This window comes from Heterocephalus glaber, unplaced genomic scaffold, assembly GCF_053883595.1.
Source record: "Heterocephalus glaber isolate CG9 unplaced genomic scaffold, H.glaber_assembly_v1.0 deba00000937, whole genome shotgun sequence".
In the NCBI taxonomy this organism is placed as follows: Eukaryota; Metazoa; Chordata; class Mammalia; order Rodentia; family Bathyergidae; genus Heterocephalus; species Heterocephalus glaber.
In genome coordinates, this window is record NW_028258173.1 from 9,675,239 (window position 1) to 9,693,940 (window position 18,702).

The window sequence follows — 18,702 nt, forward strand, 5'->3', positions numbered from 1 at the left end:
TTCCAGCGCCATTAATTAAAAAGGCTATCTTTCTTCTAGTTAAGGTGTTTGGCCCCTTTGTCAAAAATAATGTGGCTGAGTGTATTTGGAGTTGTTTCTACGTCTTCTAATCTGTTCCATTAATCATCTTTTTGGCTACTTCTTTGAGATTTTGAGTAGGCATGGGGAAATCAGACTTTGAAATAAGATATTCAGATCTTCATACTGATACTTTCATTCTCTCTACCTTATCCAAATGAAGGCTTCTCACTTTGTGATCTCATAACACTCAGCACTTTCCTTTTATAGGATATGACACAATTTGGATGCTTATTTGCTGATTGGAGCTCTTACCTTTTAGACACAAAAGCTATAAAACCAATGAGCATGTCTGTTTGTTCATCAACTTTTTCTTCCAGAAGCCAACATAATTCTTAGAACAAAAGCCACCTGAGAAATATGCACGTCAGCCACCCTTTTTCCTGTTTTCTGTCAGCACAGAACAGTATTAGATTAGGTGAGGCTGGTGTGGAATTCTAGGGATGTGGTTGACTTTGGCAGTCACTGAGAAAGTTCTGATCAAATGAAGACTCCACACTTCTCTCATCAACTTACTGATACCAACTTAATGCTGATTCTTTTTAATTTCTGTTTTGTAATTTCTCTGCTACTTTGAATATTGATGAAGAAAATTTTTGTAACTCTTACACAAATTCATTGAAATAAAAGAATGCACACTGTTTCTTATATAAGAGAAACCACATGATACTTAAGCTTGTGTGTTGATTTATTTCATTTAAAGTTATGGTCTCAAAGTGCATCCATTTTCCTACAAGTTTATCTTTTTTTTTTTTATAACAGAAGAGAAGTAGAGGAAGGAGAAGGCAGGGGAGGGATAAGGATGAAAAAAAAGGGGATTTGGGATATGTTATGTACATGTACCAATTCCACACAAGGAATATAAATATTATGTACGACAAACATGTACCCTCCTCAATAAAGAGAAAGTGATCCAGAGATGGGTGGAGAGGGGAGGAAAGGAAAGGAAAGGGAATGAAAAAGGAAACTAAGATGTGTTATGAACATGTACCAACTCCCCACAAGGAATGTACTAATAAACAAAAATAAGAAACGATGTACAAGGCCTGACATATACATCCTCTTGACATATAGTAAGCCTCAGTGTGCTATTGTCAAGACATTTTTGAGCCTCTCCTAAGGAAATGGAAAGGACTTGGAATTCAGTTTGAATCAAGAGAGGAGAGCACAGGGTGACAACATAAAGCTTGGGTTTGAGCTGGAATATGAACCATTCATTTCAGAAATGGCTTAAAGGTGGATCTAAGTCATGCATGTGTACTGAGCTTGGTGAAAGGATTGCATTGGTAATTTCTTGGTGATAATCGGTGGAAATGCATCACCTCTTTCTGGTATCACAATACAATTGTTTTCTTTTCTCAACTTCATCCTCCTACTTTTCTTCTTTCTCCTGCTTCTTCCTCCTCCTCAATTTTCTCCTTCTTTTCCATTCTTCCTTGCCGACTAGTTCTCATTTTCCTTCTGTGTAGGACAGAGAGCAGACAATATCTAAAAATTGTCTGAAATATTCCACAACTTAGATACTTGGCCAAACCAATTTTGGTCATTTTTTATCAGAATGGAGGAGAGTCAGTTTACAAAAGCAGAAGTCATTAATAGGGAAAATCTATATGGAGTCTTTTCCATTCTTTTGTCAAAGAACCAGAAACAGGCAGTTATAGTTTTCTTCCTTTTAAGATTATTTTTATTTAAGTGACTGCAACCACCATGTTAAACTAATTATATCATTTCCTAATTTATTTGGAATGTGTATTTGTGGAACTATACATGTATATATCTCTGTCTATACTTTTAAGGGAAATGAAGTCAATAGTCACCACTTTTTAAAAAGTCAAATAGCTCCAAATGCAGCAGACCTTTTCCAAAGACATAAGAAATTGAGAAGGGTGGGCTTCGCATACTCTGAGGATCTGATTTTCTAGCTCGCCTAACTTCACTCACTTTAACTCCATCTTGGGGCTTGGATCAGACCTGATAAGGTGACTGAGAAATTGGTTCTGATTTCAATTTAAGACTTGCAGTCCTACTTTGTTTATTTAGAATTTTTTGTTGTCATTAAATATTACAGTCTTTACTAAAGCCAGTTTCCAAGACGGGATTTTTATTTTCCATCTGGTTTATTGCCTTTCTTTTTCTATCATGTGCAGCTTGATACAGAGCCCTCCTGAAATACACTATCGATCCCACTGGAAAATACAAAGATAAATGAGGAACAGGGTTACCATGAGTCAGTCCAACACGGGCTGAACTATTGTGTCCAATTGACCCAGTTTGAAGCATTCTATTAGCATTCTTTTCTAAGATCAAGACATTGAACAGACTGATGGGTACAGTTGCTTTATAGTGAGGTTCTTTTGGAATTTCAGAAACAAGGGCTTATATTTTGGGTAGGAACCAAGGTAGACCTACTTGTGTTGAATTCAGTCTTATATAAGGTTTTCTGTTTTTAAAAGAATTTAACCTATCATGGGTCCTTCTTTGCTCTCTACATTTGAAATGGTAAGCGATCAAGAAACAGTTTCATCCAAATTCCAAGTCTTTGTTCTCTCGTGGGAAACTTACCACTTTCTAAGGGAACAGCAATACTCATTTAACCTGAAGAGCCTAGAGTCTCTCTGTCCCTCCCCCACCCTCTCCATCTTCCTATCTTTCTTCTCTCTTCCTCTTGGTCTCTACCACAGTAAGGAAGAAGGATAAAAATGTTCTTTAGCTGGAACACACTGAAACAGAGTAAAGTTGAACAAACACAAATCTTCCACAATGAAATGTAAATTTGTCTAAGCCGTGATGCCAAATATTTTTTTTTTCTTCCCCTCCCAATGGTAGCAATAAGAGAGAAGCATATTGGCTCCGTGGTCAGGAGGGAACCTCGCCCAACTCGTGGTCTTAATGAAATGGAGCCTTAGAAAACAACAGCATGGCCTGGCAGAGGTTCAGCATCTTGATCAGCACTAGGCTTCAGCTCAGTGCCCACCCTCTGCCTCTCATGTCTGTTTCTTTCCTCTTTCCTATTCCATGCTCTGTCCTGCTCCTCCATCAGTGTTTCTTTTCTGGGTGAATATTTCTTAATAAGGTATTCATTTGGACTTGAGAACACATAGAATCAAAGCATAGAGAATAGTTCTCTCTGGCCGAATCCCCTTTGATAATGTTACCAATGAGTTTCCTTACCTTGAAAGAGTAGGCAGGGCATGGAGATCTTGTATCCTCATTATGCAAGCCTGATCTGAGTGTTCTCCCTCACCTTCACCCAGGTGACAAGCTGAGAGTCTGGCTGAGTCCATCGAAGTTTTGCATCCTGATGAGATGCAGTGGCTCCATAGACCTGGCTGACTCCACACCTGAGCCAAGTGTTGGGTTTCCTTGTATTCACTAGGCATGGCCATGAGAAGACCAGGGGCAGGGTGGTGGTGGAGAAATAGAGCAGGCAGTTCCAGGAGTAGGTTAGAATGTCAAGAGTGATGGAGGTTTGAGTTCTTTTCTGGAAAAAATAGCGTTTTAGAACTGGTCCCAACTGGTTTTGCTACGAAATCAAAGAAAGAGGCAGGCAAACTGAAGATTGCATGGAGTGTAATTTACTGGGTACTTATAGACAGAAGCAGGGTCCTAGGTGGTAGCAAGACGAGTGAATCTCCATAATTTGGTTCAAATGGAGGAGGCTTGTATAAAGGTCAGGACAAATGTGACTTCTCCTAAACTGGGATGCACCTGGTTTATCTGAATCTAGTATCAAGAATGATAGGCACGTTCCAGACACTGATGGGAAGAGGTGGCAAATCTCCACACAGCACTCATGGTTTTGTCCGTTTATAGAATCCTGAGAAACTATGTAAGGAGAGCAGATAGACAAGGGCCACTCCAGGGCAACCACAGTACTTATAACCTAAGATGACTGTTGCCATGTCAAGCAGGATCTGTGTGGAGGCCTCCAGTATTTTGACTGAGGAACCTAGGACATGAATACACAAAAGCTGTTCCACTGGCTCTTCATGTTTCTAAAGTGTTAGATTTCTCTTTAATGGTTCTTAAGCCCCAAGACACCAAAATCTAGCAGATCGCTGTGGGTAGATGTGAGTAGAAGATGGAAAAGAAACCAAGACAGATCGCTATAAATTGAACTTAAAGCCTTTTGATATGAAGTTCCAAGAATCATAAGAATTATCCTGCCTACTGAAAATTTTACTCAAATAATTATAGGACAATTATTTAGTTTCCTTTAAATGTAGTTATGACAAAAATATTGAATATATTTTGAACACCTTTCTTTAGAAATGTCTCTTAATGTTAAGCCATTGCCCTTTCTTCTTTCTAACTGAAGGATCTCATGCTTTAATACATTAGTTTTCCCTTCTAATTGGCTGATTATAGCTTGTGAAGTGGCTTTCCAAATGCTAATTCATTCTTACCCCATTCCTTCCAGCCATCAGTCAAGCTGAATTAGATTTTTGGTGGGTTGATAATTTCCAGTTCTGGTTCTGTGAATCCAGTCTTCTCAACTTGTCATCACCTAAAATATTAGTTTTAAATTGGATAATAAAGATGCAGTACATCTCTATCAAATGCAGAGAAAATACCATGACATCTAATATTTTTATACTTCTCTACATTAAATGACTTTAAGGAATTTTCCAAAAATATTCTTCTTCCCCAGAACACAGATGCTCTGAGTCACTTGAGATCATCCGAGTCATCTTTAATAAAGTGAATTTTGTTCTGCTTTGTGGATATCTGTTTACCTCTTGGATGAGAGTCTCCAGTCTGTGAGAAATTTGTACTATGATCCCCATTCTCCTCACCCTGCCAGGAAAAATTTTAAAAAAAAAAGTCTTCCTATACTGTACGAGTTATTCCTACTTTTCTGCCCTGCTCCTTTTTTTGTGGGAGGAGGGGTGTAAGGAGAATTTTCTTATGTTCTTTAATTTAGGGCATAACTTCCACTGGAAGTTTCTCTTAATTGCTGCTACCATTTTGCAAAGTCCTTGCAATGTTGGTTACGAGTCACAGGAGGGCATTGTCCTGGAGAAGAGTCTGACCAGCTACATTCAAGAGCAGTATTGGCCAGTAGAGGAAGAAGGTTGCGGTACGGACCATCAGGAAGAATTCACTTACTTTCGGAAGCAAAAGCTACAAAGTTGGCACAGTTGGATACATGGTGTCCTTCTCTTTGAGTTGCTCTGTAGCTGGGCAGTCACGAGACACTTTGGCGTCAGGCTGCTTGGCTTCAAGTCCCAGGACTAGTCAACAGTTGTGCGATTTTGAACAAATTACCTAATTTCTCTATTTTACTTGTCTTATTCATGAAAGAGGGTCAAACTCCTGCTTCATAGTGTTTTGTGGAAATTAAATGTTAATATAAATATATATTTATTTATATTTAATATATATGTAAAATAGAAGTAAATGTATACTATGAGCCTTTAGTAACTGTTAGCTACTCATGACCGAATAGAAATTTTTGACTCCCCTGCTGGGAGAGTACTTTACACCAGTTCAGTCATGACCCTCCCAAGTGTAGAAATTAACTCGAATTAAATATTCTGATCTGAACACATGTAACTGAATGGTCACATTGACATTAGTCCCTCGATTAACTTCCAATTTAATGTTTTATGTAAAGTATGGGCCCTAAAAGGAATTGAAGAGTTGGGTTATATAAGTAATTCATCTGTCTATTCACCCAGTGAACATTAGATGACCTACTCTGTTATGCTTTAGATCTAAAATGTCCCCTAAAAGTCTCCTGTTCAGAGGTGGAGCTTTGAAAGGTGATTGGATCATAGGGATGCTATGCTTACCAATACCGTAGATTCATCCACTGATGAGTTCAGCAGTGGATGTGTTGTTAGTGGGTAGGTGCTTGTCAGAAGAGATGGGTTATTGGGGGCATGACCTAGAAAGGGATATTCTTTGTCCCTGGATCCTCCTTTCTGTCCCTGCTTCCTGGTCTGAAAACCAGGAGCCAAAATAAATATCTCCTCCTTTAAACTGAAGGAATTGGATATTTTGTCTGAGCAACGGGAAAGTTAATGCATGCTCTGTTCCCAACTCTGAACAGGGGAATAAAGATGAAGCACTAATAGGGTTTTTATGAAGAAATCAAGACATGAATATTTATAAGTGATGAGTGGCAATGAGAGTTGCCAAACAAAATTCAGGAAACTTAAATTTGGATATCAGATAAACAATAAATAATTTTTAGTATAAGCATGTCCCAAATATTGCATATACATTGGATAATGTGATTAACTCTACTATCTCTAATGTCACCATGGGCACTGGTAGGACCAGGAATGTCAGATGGATTTCCTTAATTGGAATCTTAGATAAACTCTGTTACTCATGACAGGAGATGATGGATAAGTCAAGAACACCTTGAAGAAGTTCTCCAATTCTAGATCAAAACTCTGCCTGTATGTGACAGTTATATTTGGCTGTCTACACAGTCTGTATTGTTCCCTTCATAGTCACAAAAGCTCGAACCAGTAGCATTTCCAATGAAAAGCAAACGTCCTCCTGAATATAAACTACTTCTAAGTGCTCCATAAATCCCCTATGAAAATTCCTAGGCAATCTATGTGGTCTACATGGACTGGAGCAAGAGCATTTATAAAATGCCTTTAGATCCACCCCTCATAAGTTTACATGCACAGACATACACACACATATAATGCATACACGTATACATATACATAAAGTTATATGACATGGAATTCCTCCCTTGAAGAAACAATGGCTGCTTGTTCACTTCCCAGCAGTGTGTGATTAACTGGAACATGGTCGCTGCCGTGAAGGTCTTGTACCTGAGTGTGCGTGCTCTTTCGGGATCTAACTGAATCCTCCCAGACTGGGTGGTTTCCTGTCTGGGCTGAACTCACAAAACAAGGGAGCTGTTGGAGCTGAAAATAGCACTTGGCCTGATGGCTCGGACATTGACTGAACCTGGAAAAGTTCTGAATTTGGAGGGGCAGAGAACACCCCAACATCAACAAAACATTTAATGGGATGGCTAATGATGTCACAAACCTAGGGAGTGGACATTAGAATTTCTCTGTTCCACTCTTTCTCATATTTAACAGAGATTCTGTGATTTAGCTTCTTGCTTTATCTTGTGATTCTTCTGTCTTCTATGCACAACCCTTTTGCCACCCACTTCGAGCAACCTTAGTACTGTGAAAGTACTATAAGAAAAAAATTATCCAAATCGACAATTCCAGGAAATACATCACCTGATGTACAGTTGAAGTTCAATAAATGTGTTTTGAATGAATTGGAAACTAAAGAATCTGAGTCTAATACAGTGCTGTGTTGGTCAATGTTGTATATTACAAGAGTGAGAAAAATATCATTATATGTCTTCAAACCAAGTGGGAACAGTCTCACCTATCCTATGCTTCCAAAAATGCACGAGCTTTTGGCAACATAAGGCAAATCCATTTTATTCTGCTGTTTTTCCACATGGCTTAAACGAAGGGAAGGTGTTCCCCCCCCAAAATTCGTAAGTGCCCTTTATCCGCTATAAAAGTTCTTGGGAAATTCCCATGTTCCAGTACTCTCCTCCAAATGTTACATACTAAGAAATAAGTAGGTTTACCAAGGCTTTGCTGCATGGCAAAAAAAAAAAAAAAAAAAAGGCTTATGCATGTGTTGTGGCTCCTAATTAATTGTCACTTGTAAAATAATTTGTGGTCTGGACAAGAGACTCCATAATATATTTTTTCCCTTCAACAAAATTTTCCACTGAGTAATGACTAACCTTTCTATTTCAGCGGAGCCACCAGTAACTGACGAAATGAGAGGGAAGGCAAAGCTCCCAGCCTAGATTTGGCTACCATAGTCTGAGCTGATTCCATTTCCTTTTTAGAAACATCAGGCGACATACTTTTCGGTGTGTCTGTTGAAAAACTGGGTCATCATTTCTTCTTTCATCACTTCTGGGTTATTTTTTCTTGGTTGCAACTGAAACTTTGATACTATATTATAGTAAAGGTAATCAAATAGTTAAGAAACAGAGAGAAGAACTGTAGCCTATTTTTAAATGGTTAAGCAAATGATAAGTTGTCATTTGGAATCATTTATGTAATAGGGAGAATGATTACTGACTACCAATAGGTCTTTAAGTCTGCACACATTTGTAGTAATTTAGCAATAGCATGGGGGGGTTGCTGCTTGTATTTATTCATATGAAAACTATTCATATTTGAATGGGCTCAAAAATCAGCTGAATTTTAAAACTCTTGGCATGTAATAAAGACAGACAGTAATACATGTTGATGAAGATATAAAGAAGTTTGAAGCCTCCAGCATCATTGAAAGGAATGCAAAATAGTCCATCCTGTTTGGGAAATAATTTGCAGGTTTTTTTAAACTAAGCATAAATTTATCATATGATCCAATATTTTCATTTCTGGCAGTTTACCCAAGAGAAATAAAAACATATCTACACATAACTTGTATGTGAATACTCATAATATTATTACTCAAAATAATCAAAGATAAGAACAACCAAAATCTCCATCAATTTGTGAATGGATAAACAAAATGTGAATTATCTCATATAGAGAAAACTATCTAGCACTAAAAAAAGAACAAAGTTCTGACATATGCCACAACATAGATGAACCAAGCAATATTATGCTAAATGGAAGAAAACATGTGCAAAAAAGTTATAGAATTGTAAATATTGTAACATTGCATTCATGTGAAATTCCAGGAAAAGGTCAATGCATGAAGATGGAAAGTAGATTGTTAGCTGCCTTATGCTGTGCATGATTGTTACTGTAACTTCTATGACCCTGGGATTAATCCTCTGCTGGAATTTCCCAGCCAACAGGGTTTGATTCTTAGATCTCTAACTTAATGAGATTTTTTGGGGTTTCTGAGTTTTTGAAAGCTTTAGTGGGGCAGCTCTTAAAAAACCAATTTACTTTGCATACCTAGGGCTTGATGAGATTTGTCACAAAGATGGATACATTAGTATCCACACTTCTATAACAATTCCCCAAACAGCCATCCTTATGAGCTGACCAGATTTTAGGCTTTTCCTGATGGACAGGGTGATATATTCTGTTTTGAGCCAGGGTATGCTCAACCTGTGAGGAATGGTGACTGGGAGGTTTTTCTAGAAGCTGTTAGGCAATGCCTACATCAGCAATGGCTGGCATTTGTTGTGCAGGTATTTTAGGAGGTACTTTGTTCCTTTAGAACAAATTTAAATGTTTAAAACGGGGCTCGTTTGTCAAGAATGCTGCAAAAAGTGCCTCCTTTAGGAATGTGGGGAAGAGTAGTCTATTTCCCTCTTTATATCACTTTTACAGTGAGCATGGTTTCAACAGTGTGTTCATGGATATTGTATTTCCTGTTACTCCTTGTAAGATAACTGGGAGGACATAGGGTGACCTAAGCAGAGATGGTTGCTTTACTGGCATGGCATTGCTATCACATTGTCTCATGGGTGTCATCACCACTGGACCTTTAGATGAATATTCTGAGTGTCAGTACTTCAGCAGGGAGGAGACAGTGACGGGATCAGAGAACCTCGTTCAGTTGTAGTTCCTCACAGAAATAGTGCATCCTAGTCCTTTTTCCTAATCAGTATACAGTACTACGTATGCTGGTTTTTCTCTGTCTAATCCTGGTACCCCCTGGAATAGTCCATGGGAATTCCACGAACCAAAAGAAGGTTTTAAAATACAATTAAAATTGATGGAGAAGTTTGAGTATCCCAAAGGCCACAATTCATCTTTTTCCCAAGCAGATGGTTATTGTATCATTTGTCCTTTCTTCTCATAGATATGGATATGGAAACTGAAAAGTAGAGTGTGTGTCAGTCACCCCTTCACACACGCACACGTCATAGAAACAGGATAACTTAAGCTTCCTGACCTGTACTTGTCTTCCTTTTCCTGAAAACTCAATCTCCTGTTCTTAAAAGCAACTGCATGAATTATTTTTGTTTAATTGTGGAGCACTGAATATTCTTGTTTCTTTGAGATAACAGCTTCATGATGTTGTTTTGTTTTGTTTTTTTTGGTACCAGGAATCAAATTCAGCATGATATTGTTTCTTAAGCATAACATCTAAATGATCTCTCTTTTTCTTTTTTCTTTTTTTCAAACAGTAAAACACTTCAGTCACCCCAGTTTTACTGATGGGCTGTGTGTTTGTTTTGGTAACAGAAAAATCAAGGACCATAATCTTACTTATTCATCATCATCATCATCATCATCGTATCATCATTATTTATTTTGTGATACTAGGGATTGAACCAAAGTGTTTGCACAGAGTTACATTCCCAGTTCTTTTTAAATTTTTATTTTGAGACAGAATCTTGCTAACTCTTTCAGTTGTTCATTCTGGGCTCATACTTGCAATTTTCTTGCCTCAGCTTCTCAAAGTTCTGGGGTTACAGACATGCACCACCATGCCTAGTTCTTCTAACCAAAGAATGTAATGATGACCAAAGCTCTCTACATGTAAGATTTTTAATTTGTGCTGTAAACTTCAGCTGTCTTTCAGGCTCACAGCATCCACATTGCAAATCTCCTAACACCCATTTCCAGAGCTTTTTGCAGTGAGTGCTTTCTCAAGTTGGAAGCCATGCTAACTGTTGGCATTTCACATTTTAACTGAAATACACACAATTCTAGTGGTTTGGAAAGAGCTTTAGAAATCCTACAGTTGAAGTGCTGGTTGTCAAGGATACCATGTGCTTCCAAGTCAACAAATCCTGAAAACAAAATAGACAAATTCTTATTCTTCCTAGAATAATTAGTTATAACATTGTCATCGTTCAGGTAGAGATTTTCCCTACTTTTTAATAATACTCCATTTACTAAAACACAGGCCTGTTTACAAAAGATTTGTCCTTATTGAATGTTACAAAGGCTTAGTTGTTGCCAGTGATAATAACGGCTTAATCTCATTTGCAAAATGCAATTGAAGAATCGAATATTTCCTTCATGGGGAAAGTTTAGGGAGGCAAACCTGGGAGAAAGGAAAGTAGGTTGGAGACTAAGTTAAGGATTCACTGCAGCCCTGGTCAGGTCACTCTGACAGGTGGTGCAGAGAAGAGGGAATGAGAAGTCCAGACAGCAGGCCTTGCGGATCTGGTTTCTGTAATCTGTGTGGGGCAGTGGAAGCTCACTCAATGTTTTCCAGAGAGTGACGTCTGACAGTAGCTGGGTCGCCTTGGAGAGGCCAAGTGTCTGCTCTAAGAGGCTCATGGGGCTCCTTGAGAAAGCATGAGGATAGTCACTCATTATGCGCTGAATTGCTGAATTCATGTATTAAAATCCTAACCCCTACTCCCTCAGGAGGTGACCTTATTTATAGATAGCATCCTTAAAGGGACAATTAATTTTTTGTTTTTGGTACCGAGGATTGAATTTGGGTCCTTGTGCTTGTGAAGCAGGTGACAGAACCACTGAGCTAATCCCCGGCCCTAGGGACAATTAATTTTAAGGGCGGTTATTAGTGTGGGCCCTAATCCAGCATTGCTGGTGTCCTTGTAAGAAAAGTTTAGAACATGGACATTTAGAGAGGGAAGATCATGAATTACACAGGGAGAAAACAGCCACCTGCAAGCCATGAGGACCTCCAGAAACACCAGCCCTGCCAAGTCCATTATGACCTCAGACTTCCAGCCTTTGCGGTTGGGGGAAAATAAATTTCTGTTGTTTAGGCCAGGTAGGCTTTGCCAAGGCATAATCAGCAGACTAACACAGTCCCCAGTAGCTATAGAATACTATGAATGTAAGAGCCATCCCAGAGGCATAAATCATGCAGTGAGTTAAGAGGAGGGAAAGGTTATGTCCTTGTTTGAAAATCAGGAGGGGCTTCACAGTGAAAAAAGACATTTGTATCTGGAGGATTCAAAATGAGGACATTTAGGAACAGTTTCTATAATTTTGCAGGGTTTCTGGACCAACTGAGAAGCATCGAGATTATCTTGAATATGTGTTTATTAAAGGGGGATACTAAAAAGGGAGAAAAAGAAGATGGTACTGAAAAAGGAGATTAAATCGTGAACGACCCTGGATTCTAGGCGAAGGAACACAGAGCTGATGTAGAAAGTGAAGTGGATATTCTCAAGTTTATTTTGAGTTTTAGTTTTTGTTTTTTTGTGGTGCTGGGGATTGGATTTAGCACCTCGCTCAGGGATTGGATTTAGCGAGTGCTCTACCGTGGAACTGCATCTCCAACCTAAATTAAAGAATCCATTTAAAAGAGCCACTGTTTGAGACACTAGTCTCAGGCTTTTGTCGTTTTGCTGAATATTAAACCCCAGGTCTCATGAATGTTAGACAAATGATCCACTATTGTATATTTAATTCATTGCTTAATTTAATGAGTAGTTGTTTTATGTCTACTTTCTGCCAGACACTTTCCCAAATAAGCCTGGAATATTTTAATAAGCACAACAGACAGACACCTCTACTCTTGTGTACAAAGACAAGCAATGGAGCCTACATATAATATGTAATATGCATATCATGTCAGTTTAATATATTACTTCCATCATGGTTACACTAAGCGTAATAGTCTTTATAGCATATTAAAAGAAAGAAATTCTATGGAAAAAAGTATAGAGGATCAGAACTGCTGGGAGTGAAGGACTGGAATGTAACTGAAGTAGAAAAGTCAGAGCAGAAGGAGAGGTTGAGATTAGAAAATGGCATTTGAAAAAATCTTGAAGGAAGATGTGGGAAAGGAAACCAGCCATGGTATTGTTTTTGTTTTTGTTTTTTTGGTACGGGGGATTGAACTTGGGTCCTTGCACTTGTAAGGCAGGCAGTGGAACCACTAAGCTAAATCCTGGGCCCCAGCCATGGTATTGTAGGGCAGAATATTCCAGGCAGAGGGAACAGTGAGTGTTCTGTATCAAGAGTTGGAGGGAAACTGGAAGAAACACACAACAGCTATCCATCGACAAAACCAATGGTGTTGACACTAATCTGAATGACAACCGTGATCATATTAATGCCTCAATTGTATTCACTTTAACTTCTGAATGCTTTTAAATTGGTGATCTCAACATCTTGCTCTTCAAACAACCCTGTGAAGTTGGGAGGAGCAGAGGGAATTATTCCTATTTTATAGATGGTGAAAGGGAGTCTCCGGACTTTATGTGATTTGCCCAAGGTCACACTGCAGGGTCCTGGAGTCAATGCATTCAATATCAAACAACACCTCTCTGTTGCTCTCTGGGCTTGTTCAGCAGGGGGAATAATAAAGTTCTTAGACAAGCAGTGGGAGGACTCATAAAAATATAACCCTGTGACATCAGGACTTCAGGAAACGCCACCCCCACCCCATTCCATATCCCCCGCATGGGTTTCGTGAAGCTGCTGACTCTTCTCTGAGGAATTTCAGGTTCACTGCTGGTGTGCCGCATGAGAACAGCCATTCCTCACACAGAACATTGCAGTTTCCTAGTGTTGATGGGCGGTGGAAGGCATAGATGTGATTCAGTGGTCTTTGAACCTTGGTGTTTTCTTCAGTGTGGATCAAAATTGATTCATATGCCAAAGATGGTGAATCCTGTCTTTCAGTAAGAATAGGAATATGCTCTTAGCTATTAACCCTTCTGAGGTACCTAAGGAGAACACAGGGAATCGATGAAAATGTGTGGTGACCATCTGAAGACACTGGAAAACACAGAGTGACATGGGCAGACACATGTTGCCTTGGGGTAATGCTCTTAGTGGTCATGTGCTCAGTGTCTCTCCTTAGAAAGCACAAACCACCTTCAAAAGGGGAATTCCTCCAAGACTGGCCAGGGATGTTCTGTCTGAACTGGCCTTTCAGAGAAAGAGCAGGGAGTTGTTTTTTCAACTAAAAAAAGATAATAGGTACATTAATTAGTTCACATGAATTTCAAAATGAATTGCTAAAGATACATTTTGTTCTCCTGAGATTCATCCCAAAAGCCCAGTGTATTGCTCTTTTCTCATCATTTAATTATTGCTTATAAGGATTCTTCGATTCAAAGGAAATAATTCCATTTGATTGTTTTCTTTGACTCCTTTAGCCAAGTTGGCTAATGACAGATCCAGAAACATGCATTATATATTATTATAACTTGGTGAGAAGGGACCTGTCATTGGATCTTTAAATAGTCAACAGTCACTGGACTGGGGTGCACTGCCAAGCGCCTACAGTGGCTACTTTCTTGGGAAAGATGTGTAAAAGGACAAATAGCAAATGCCTCTAACCTCCTTTTTGATCTCCTTTACAAAGACAGGCTCAAATTCCTTAGTTCCGCTGTAATCATCTGCCTCATGACAAATCCTCAGATTCCCCAAATAACTGTGTCAAATCAGATTAAAATTTTTATTCCACACTGGAAGCTGGAGTCAGAATGCCTCTGGGGAAGTCAGCATCCCTTCTCCACCTACTCTGAACACAGCTCCAATGGCATTAATTCAAAGGTTAGTGGCTGGATTGGAGAAAAGATGGAAAGTGATTGTTGCAAATGTGTCACCTGCCAATAAGGTCCCTGGGTTCTGCGGTTGGTAATGGATGCTGGTCGAGAACAGTGGATGCATACTTGGGTGAAACACACCACAGGTACTACCTCGTCTGTGGCTGTAATTTGGATTGACCTGGAAGAGTGGGCTCCTCAGGCAGTTTCCTTCTGTATCAAGTCCTTCTGGAAGACAGCATAGATGGATTGGCATGGTCCAGGGCCACACGGCTTCATATCAAGGCTACATGGTCATGGTTGAGCTCCCGCTTGTAGAACGTTGGTGCATTGTCTACAATTTTCTCTCTTCCTACTCACTCTCACTCAGCCTCCAGGTTCTCAGGGCTGCTTGTCCCACTGCCTACTCTCCTCCTGACCTGCTCTCAGGATGTCTGGGACAGTGGCCCAAGGACAGGGTGTGGGATGCTCATAAGAAGTGACATCAGGTGGTTGAAAGGGGTCATGGACTTGACAGGAAGAGATGTGTGGGATAAAAAAAATCTGTTCTATGCTCATCAGAACTCCTCAGGCTCTTGGAAAGCATCCGAGTATCTGTCAAACTGAAGACTTCATGATGGATCTGGTGGTGCTTTTGGGGCCTCTGAAGTATGGAAGCCAGGACTGCTGATTTAGTACAGAAAGATAAAAAATATCCAGTTAATTTAGAATTTCAGATAAGCCACTTTAAAAAATAAATATGTCCTATGCAATGTTTGGGTCCTATTTATACTTTTAAAATTCACTGTTTATTTGAAATTCAATTTTAACTGGGTATCCTGGGTTTTATCTCATGACCCTAATCCAAACCCTATACCAAAAAAGGAAAACCAAAACAAAACAAAGCCTTGTTTGAGATCTTTAACAGATAGGCATAAAGAAAAGGAAAAAAAAGAATATATGTGATTAATTTCAGACTGACTCTGAATGTTCATGGGTTCTTTAAGATGTTTCCAGTATGGCATCATGGTCCACATTTCTGTAGCATCTTTTGTTTATTTTTATTACAATATTTGCCATATTGAAATACCTTACAATGATTTATCATAATTGTAAAGTGGTGCATTTCCCCCATTTTACTGCAAAGTGCTGAAGACAGAGATCCTAAAGAAGTTATCTCTGTACCCTTGGAGTGCTCACCTGATAGCTAGATGTGGAGTTCAAGGAGCCAATCGCAAACTCTGCTTTTGATTGAGTGTGTGTGTGTGTGTGTGTGTGTGTGTGTGGTAATAGGGATCGAATCCTGGTCCTCAAGCACGCTGAGCACACACTCTACCACTGAGCTACACCCCCAGGCCAGCCCCAGGCTCTGTTTTGCCTGTGCCTATGCCCATAATTGCTTCAATGCTAGGATGGTGGAAGTTCTGAAGGGACTAGCTGTAGGCTCCATACTCCACACATCTTGATCTTCATCCATGCTTGTGTGTGGATGCACACATGGAAACTATCTTACTCTGAACAAACAAGCAGATAAGAAAATCTCCAGCTGTAATGTTTCCCTCTTTGGGGATTAGAGAGCTATGTAAGAATGAGCCTGAAAGCCTGGATTCTGCCCTGCCGCCCCCTCCCACCCACCTGGAGCCCTGTACCCATCCAAGTCTGTGCATTGGCTACTGTGCATTGGCTGTGAATCAAAAGCCTTAGATGCCTTGCACTGCTTTACCTGCTGCCCTTCAGGCTGCTCTCTGCTATTTCACCTCGTGCAAAACAAAGGAAAGAGAAAATGCTCAGCGAACTATTTTGTTTAACACTGATTATGTTTTCCTTTTCTGCAACCCTAGTAAAAGGTAGAAATCATTATTTAGAAAAGTATACATATGTTTAAATTGTTCTCATTTAAATTCAAGGAAACACTTCATATCCAATGTACAATTCTTCTCCCTTTGCCACTTCATCTCTCTACAGTGGGTCTTTGGGCCATGTGTTAGGGCTAATGAGGATGTAGGCTTGGTTATGTCCTTGTCTGGGCCATTTGGATTTCATAGGGAAATGTTTTCCATTTCGTTTTTTATTTTCATTCGTTATTTTTGCTTGCTTTTTTTCAGTCATTTTCATCTGGAGCCGTGGAGTGGAATCTGAATCTCGATAAATTCTCTTGGAAATGCAGCAGAAGGAGCATGTGCCTGACTCAGTTTATTGGCTTTGCAAGCAAGCAAGCAAGTGGTACTGGGAGAAAAGTTGGACTTGTCTTGCTGTTGGGGGTGGAAGGACCAGGCACAGGGTAACACATGGCACACTTGGAGCCGATTGGCTTGGCACCATGAACTCACCCAAGGCGGGCTGTGAGACGCAGTGTCCTCAGGCTCACCTCCACTGCGGCCCCTGGGATTGTCCTAAGCCCGGGCCCCAGTTAAGTCCTCTTGTTGTGTCTTGCCCTTCATTATCATTGAATTCTTAAATGGGATAACCTGACGCTTTCACATTTTCCAGATGCTTGGTGTATCGTGGAGTATACATGCCATCCATTCACTCACACGGTGATTGATTACAATAACTATGTATTTCGCATGTCTCCTCTTCCCAGAGGAAGAAAGGGACACAGTCCACCCTGTCAGGAACCTCGCGTTCCAGGAGGAAGAGACAAATAACAAGTGCAGTACACGAGCCCCGCAAGTTTGCTCATCTGGTAACCAGAGCTGCACACGGAGGAAGGACAGGGTGCCGCTAGAAAGGGCACCATGACGGGTCCACACACGGGTCCTGCTGCAAGACTGCCCAGCTTTCCATCCTGCCTCAGCCTCCCCCTGCCTGGAAACCTTAGGAGCATTGCTTCACCTGCCAGTGGCTCTGTTACTACATCTCTGAGGTGGGGCTGATGAGGCCACTGCCTCACTGGTCTCTTGTGAGGCTTGAGAGAGTAAATAAATACACATCAAAAACTTACAACACTCCTGGCTCTGTAAATGTTGGCTGTTGCTGTCTGCCCTGTGCCTTCCCCTTTTTCCCATTATGGCTGTGCAATCCCTGGGCCCACTTCCTATATAATCTTGTGTTACCAAGCAATGATTTCTTCTTTCCTGAAGGGACATTCATTTTAGATGCCCAGTGAGGAAGACGTTATTTCTAAAATATCATTCCAGGCCAACAGTAAGGGAAGACAGTGTTAGGCTTTGAAAATTCTCTTTCAAAAGTGATTTGGGAAGGGGAAATGTGTACCATTTTGTTTGGTAATTATTTTGACCCATATGATGTTTTTGTCACCATTCTGTTTTTAAGAGATGAACTTTTTGGGTTCCACACAGAAGTGAGATCAGACAGTATTTTTTTTCTGTGCCTCATTGATTTCACAGTGCATAATGTCCTCTAGTTCCACCTTGTTGTTACAAATGACAGAATTTTCTCCTTCTTGAAGGCTGCATAGTATTCTGCTATGTATATCTACTGCACTGTAAAATTCATTCATTAGCTGATGGAGAGGCTGGAGGGGGAAGGAGTGATAGGGAAATGAAGGATGCTGATCAAAGGTACAAAGTTTTAGTTAGATTGAAGGAATCCATTTTAGTGACCTATTGGACTGCATGAAGAGCAGTTATTAATAATGTATTGTACATTTGAAATTTGCTAAAATAGATGTTTAATGTTCTCATCATGAAAAAGATAAGTTGGTGAGGTGATGAATATAATTATATTGAAAGGAGCTTTCTACAGTGTATACAGAGATCAAAATATCACATTGGGTGCCATAAGTATAAACTATTATTATCGATTAAAAATAAATTTTAAAATATGGTGTTACGAAGGTAAACCTTATAAATTGTTGATATGTATTGTCGACTTATAAATTCAGCAATTTTGTATCATTAAACTTATTAAACAAGCAGATATGATGTTGATATTTTTCTTACCCAAACTCACATTTCACAGCTTCAACCTCATTTACTTACTTGCTTTTACACTTGATCTTAGCCAAAAGGCCGAGAAGCGATAACTTCCTCACTTTTAAAATAAGTAAGTACCCACTGACCCTTCTTGGTGCTCTATACCATGACTCACAGGTGAAGTTAGGCTCAGCTGTTTCTATGAAATCATTAAAAAAATTGTCTAAGTCCACATGATGCATTTTTTCCTAATAAGTTCTTTTGGTCTTTAGCTAGAGCTTGACTTTTATCAGGATCCATTAATTTATTTCCAAGTACAGGTGAAATTTTGAGAAATGAAATACT

At 39.6% G+C, this 18,702-nt stretch overlaps 1 long non-coding RNA gene across 2 annotated transcripts in view; it reads left to right on the plus strand.

Annotated features, from left to right (window-relative positions):
• The window catches only part of LOC147828769 (uncharacterized), a 66,562-nt gene extending 48,201 nt beyond the window's left edge, over positions 1 to 18,361 (plus strand). For both annotated transcript variants that reach the window (XR_015450286.1, XR_015450285.1), the window contains exon 3: positions 16,585 to 18,361. This is a non-coding gene — a long non-coding RNA (uncharacterized LOC147828769). The remainder of the gene's footprint in view (positions 1 to 16,584) is intronic.
• Positions 18,362 to 18,702: the final 341 nt, after the last annotated feature.